This window comes from Stegodyphus dumicola, chromosome X2 (genome assembly GCF_044657685.1).
Source record: "Stegodyphus dumicola isolate Sdum_Otavi_A_Nest chromosome X2, ASM4465768v1".
In the NCBI taxonomy this organism is placed as follows: Eukaryota; Metazoa; Arthropoda; class Arachnida; order Araneae; family Eresidae; genus Stegodyphus; species Stegodyphus dumicola.
This window is the reverse complement of record NC_140781.1, coordinates 92615123-92621122: the sequence shown is the minus strand read 5'-3', so window position 1 is coordinate 92621122 and position 6000 is coordinate 92615123. Positions and strand designations below refer to the sequence as shown.

The 6000-nt window shown below is 33.5% G+C and overlaps 1 pseudogene; it reads right to left on the bottom strand.

The window, feature by feature from the left end:
- Positions 1–1508, bottom strand: LOC146992824 (uncharacterized; annotated as a pseudogene).
- Between the last annotated feature and the right edge of the window lie 4492 nt (positions 1509–6000).

Here is a 6000-nt window from a genome sequence, read left to right as displayed (position 1 = left end):
GAGTGGTATTTGAATAAAATTACTTAAAATTCTCTAAAATTATATAATACAGGTTGTAAAAATGGACAATATAAGTTATTGTCCCAAAACAAAAAAATGTAAAGCGTATATATTTAAAATGCACCAGGTGAATATGTTTTGCCTTCATGTAACAACACATTCTCTGCAATAGCCTTTTGTTTATTTCTCTTTTTTTTAAGCATCTCTTTTGTACTTTGCAAATGGCGTAATTTACTAGTTTTCACACGTTGCTCGTCTAATTTACATAGACATGCTCTACTACACGAACCAACTGACAGCCCAAGTTCCGCCATAACTTTTAATCTTCCCTGATTACCTTCATTGTAAAGTATTGTAGCCTCACTCGTTGCTATTTCAGCAATTCTTCTTCCTGAACCAAGGGTCTTGGGACACAATTTCCAAATCAAATTATTTAAAGATTCATTGCAGTTTTGTGTCTTTCCGCCAAGACATCTTCGCAATAGTGTCGGTTGTGATAAATCATTAAATATTGGTTTAATAACATCCATAACACAAAAAGGAAGTGTTGGTTTATGTCTGAATTCACTCACAGTTCCATTAGCTACAGCTTTTTGGTATTTACACCAAGTATTGGGACCTATTAGACAAAAAGTATGCAGCGGTTCGACATCAGTTGACCGTGTGGTGAAAATAGATTGCCCATATAGCATTACGCATTTCCGCCAAAGAAGTTTTGTGTTCTCGAATTACATTACCATAGTAAGCAGTCAATTTGTCAATTTGTGTATCAGTCAAGCGACCTTTTCCTCCAATAGATTTTCCATCTGCACATTTTATACCTTTCTGTTTCAATTTTCTGAGTCGCGTTCCCATTCTCTTCTGAATATGACCAACACATTCGATTTTAGAAACGGACACATTAGAACCATAGGGCTGGGTCTCCGTTACAGATTGAAACGTCTTGGAATCTCCATCGCCGATGTATCCAATATATTTTACATCATGCTTCGTTTCTGACCGCTGGAAAATCCGAACCATACCGACAACCTCCATTTTACCCGCAGAACCCTTGTGATTCATAAGACACTCCGCTTCATGTTTTATTTTCCAGTTATCGTACTCTGGTGTACCTTTCATGGAATTCCATGTATCACATGCCTTACAAAAAGATGAAAGAACCTCTGTGTCGAGAACCTTACCACTTTTGCCTCCAATAACGGTACACACACCTATTCGTGATGTGTGTCCCTGGTTTTCCATGAACCATCGCCGCTAACCACAACATTTGAAGAACCCGTTAGCTGAACTTCTTCGCAAGCAGCATTTTTCATGGATTGTTGTGCCACATTACTTGAGCACGTCATAAACTTCTTTACTGTAGCATTGTATGCTTTTTTTGATACTGGGTGTGGAAGATCCATAATGCCACAAAATAGTTTCATTGCTGAGTAGCCCATTCCAATTGTTCGCATGGTATAAGCATAACGTATGCTAATTTCAGCACAGTTGTTCTTCTTACCAATCATTTTTGAACTTTTAAATGTACGAAGTAGTATACAATTTCCACAATTTAAAGAAAATTTCGAACTTAGTCCACACACAACTTCTTCTTTTATAGTGACATCACTGCCACATGTTTTGCAGCACAGTTCTTTTTCGAAAAAAGAAATCATTACATTCAAGTCCAAGATCCTAAAACCTCTAAAATCATCATTAGTTTCATTTTCCAACTGCTTATTAGAAAGTTTTATTTTCTTTGCAGAAGCACTCACCTTCAGTTCTGTAGTAGAGGACTGGCAATGCTTTCGCGTGTGGATATTACCAGTAAATTTTCTCTTTATTTCTACTGCCAGATGATCGTTTAGGTGTCAGTCTACATTCTATCGTATTCATATTGATCTTAGGAATGACTTTTCAATATCAATATTTAATTATATTATTAAATGAAAAGAAATATAACAAGAAATCTATCACAGAATACAGAACACGTTGTAAAATTCGCAAGCAAAACAAACTGAATGAATTAGTAAAAGTTAAAGTTAATATATTGCTTTCTTCTTCTAGAGAAAGCAATGAGAATTAAATAATTATTAAATATATCTATTTCCAAGCCATCACAAGAAAAAAAATGTTAGATTGCTTTTATAAACGGAATTTATCGCCACTCTTCACGAGCGCAGCTGTAAATATCCAGCTGTCAAAACAGGTAAACAGACGCCTCGATCCTGACTTTTGAAAATTGGGCTTCGGTTCTTCCTCGATATCTTTCGTTCTAGTGGAAATTTTTTTATGCGGTTTGTTTTAAAATGTTGCTATTAGTTAGCTGTTTAATATAAAACAATAAAAGAATGATTTTTTTTACCCTTAAAGCGTACCTGACCCCTTAAAGACAAGATCAGAAAGATGGCTTTTAAGGCTGATTCACTTAAGTGTATCCCCTGAAAAAAGAGCAGGGCTAAATCAGTCTTAAATCTAAAGCTTTTAATTTTGTACTTTTTGCATTTGCCATTAATTTATCATTAAAACTTGAATGAAATTATTTTGGCTTTATACAAAACATTGTAATTATGTTAGCGTTTTGAAATATGTTTAACACAATTTTAATTACTTTACGGTTTCTTAATGAGTGTTTTAGAAACAACGTTATTTACCTTGATTTGTATATAATATGTAATAAATATTGCAATTTCTTACAAAGCTGCAGTTAACCAATTCACAAATTCGACTTAACTTAAAATTTAGGTTACGTAAAGGTTTACAGGGAATGCATTTACCTAAATTGGAGTGTTATTGTAGTTGAGACTAAAATCCTAAATAAAAATTTATTTAACGACATCTATTCAGGTACGGAATAGAGCTGAAACACAAGAGGAATCCACCGCAGGTGTACAGTTAGAAGTGAAGTCATGTAGTGTAAAATTAGGCAAAGAAACAACTTTAGATTGACCTAGATATTATGTAAAAGTAGGATGACTAACATAAGTCACGTTTTCAAAGAACAAAAAGTATTCTTCGTAATCTTACGTAAAATTAAAATTTAATTCGCTCTTTTTATCTCCTAGTTTTAAATGCCATTTTATTGGCATTGTAATTTCGTGTTGTGTTCCATTTAACACTGCTGACACATTTGTTTCTATTTTTTTAATCATGGTTTTTGGTTTGGTTTGGATCATGAATTGCCTTGTTGCGCCTACCAGACCTTTATTGAAGCTCTTTTACTGTTATCAAAAGCAAAACTAGAAATTCTAACATTAAAAAACGATTCTCACAGAATGTAGTTTCACAGAATGTAGATTCATGTAGCTTGTAAGTATATCAGTCCGTAAGAATAAGCAGATCTATTGGAGTAAGAAAGTAATGTGACCAACTCTAAGCGTATATTTTAAAAATACCAAACAATTGATGTTATATTAATTCTGGGTAATTCCGATTTTTATCTACACCAAACCAACTGAATATATCTTACTACTCAAAGAAGAATATCGCAGAGACTTAAATCGAGATTTACAAAATCTATTGCTAGGATTCTGACTTTGAGTAATGGGATATTTTAATAAAAGTGAATATGTTTCGTTTTAGAGAAACTTCACGAAATTTCTTTCCGAGGTGAGATTTCCGTCTGCCGAAGTGGGACAAATATGTTTGGCGAAAGTGAAATCACCTGTAAACGGAAGAAATTGCCTCATCATTGGCTACACTAGCAAAAATGAAACTATGTTACTTCATAATGGAAACGAGTACCTTTTCTCTATCCTTGGCCTGTTCAAAGAAGTGCGCTTCAAAAAGAAGTACAATAATGCTAAATTTTTGCCGCTTGTCTTGAAGTTTTAGAAGTTATGGCAAGAAAATCAAAGTATTCGTGAAGGGCGAATGGTGACCTTTTTGACACTTTTTTTAAAGCAGATTTAATAAAATTTCTTTACTGCCTGTGTCATTAGTGTGGCAAGGACTCCAAGGTGCACTACCATAAGGAAAAGTGACCACATTAAATTAAGATCCCGGATACATAGTGTAACGGCAGAGCCTTTGTTGGGTCCCCCAAAAAGTACACATCATATTGGGTTTAATAAAACAAATCTTCAACGCTTTTAGAATAGAATTTACTGCCTTCAGGATAGTTAATTCTATCCTGGTATGCTCTCTGAATTATCTAGCGTAAAGATAAAAATAGGAAACTTCATCAGACAGACAAGAAAGATAATATAGTATAAAAATACTCAAAGAAACTCGCTATGACAGAAAGATAGAAGGGAGATATCTTCCTTTCTCTGAGTATAACTCTGGGTAATCATAAAATTAGAGACTTCGTGGAGTTTTATAAGTATTACACCAAAATCAGTTGAAGAGTATAGCTCAATGTGAATAACTTTCAAGATTACCTTGACAGATTCAAAGCAAATATGAGTATTTTCTGAAGAGAGCAAAATGAGCTCTGTTAGGGCACGCTGGGCTTTAAACATCGTAATCAGAAACTTACAACGACAAATATGATAAAAATTGAGTATGAGGGCCAATACAACAATGTGATTTACAGCACAGGTTAAATTTCAAGAATTCTAAAGAAAATTTATCCATATTGAGTTAATATAAATTAATAGAATGACATTTTTTCTACATACAGAATTGTGTTACCTTACTCATATTAGGTGTTATTAAATAGTATTTATGATTATTTGTAAAAATAATTATGTTTTTGTAATTTTAAGTTTATTAATCCACTAAATGATGCCTAATTTCTAATTGAAACAAAATAAATTTGTAAACTTTGTTCCTAAAAGAAAGCTTTTGGTGAAAAAAATTACTATTTTTCTATAATTTTAAACCCCTAACAAATAAAAAAATCTTCATAAAACAAGAAAAATAGTCAAATTTAACTGCTTGATGTAATCGACACTAATTATATTATAAGACTTGCATTAACCTTTTGCGGACAGCTGCCATGTCTATCCAACGCAGACGAACACATCTAAGAAAACGGGCGCTGCGTATGCGTGTAAATGGAGTGCTACCTTAAAAGACTGGCATCGCGTATGACAGTAATATGTGGAGGTTCTCGCCCACTGCATTTAATACAATGCAGTAAGCCTCAGAAAACATTAAATGTAGATAGCGATGATTACTGGACTTATCTCTGAATGAAATGACGAAGTCTGTTCAAAAACAGATTCAGTAGATTAGTCATATACTCTTGGAGTCTGATCTCTCATTCTAAAGCATATCTCTCGACATCCTTTTCTTACAGCTTCAGTATTAAATTTCGAAGTTAGATTTTACATATTATGCAACAAAATACATGTTATAATCGATTAAATATTTCAGGTTTAAAGCAGGATTACTTTTTCAAAATCTTTCAACATTATCAGTGGGAATATGGAAACATTTATACTTATGTTATAAGGTATTTCTTCCACTTACCTAGCGTGCCTTCGTGGTGTAACGGTAGCACGCTGGTATTCCAGAGGTCCGTGGTTCGATTCCCGGCGAAGGCGGTTGCATATTTTTCATCTTTTCTGCTTCCAATTAACCTAATGACTCTACAACGTTAATAAATAAAATAAACCCTTTCTCGATTGCAAAGAAAAAGATGATGCAGATATTTTAATACGTGGAACATTTCTCTTAAGCAAGTTAAATGGTGAAAATTTATCATGAAATCACGGTTTCAACCTGTGCGAGAGGTAACTGTAATATTTTCCAGTAGAAGGTATTTCTGTACTTTCTGTGCATTCATGCAATGTATAAACAGTACATTGTAAAATAGGGAAATTGTATCAATATTCTGGTGTAAAATTACACTTTCATAAAATTATGGCATTCAAGTTGCCCGAAGTTCAAATATTTAACGATACATTAAAAATGAATTTTACTGAGAAGCATTAATCCAATACTTCTCATTTCTCCGTTTGATTAGGTTCATTCGACCAGTTAACAAGCAACACATTCGACCAGTTAACAAGACATCGTGCTCCTTTATACGTGTTTTCGAATTAAGAAAATCCATTTGAATTCATGCGCCTA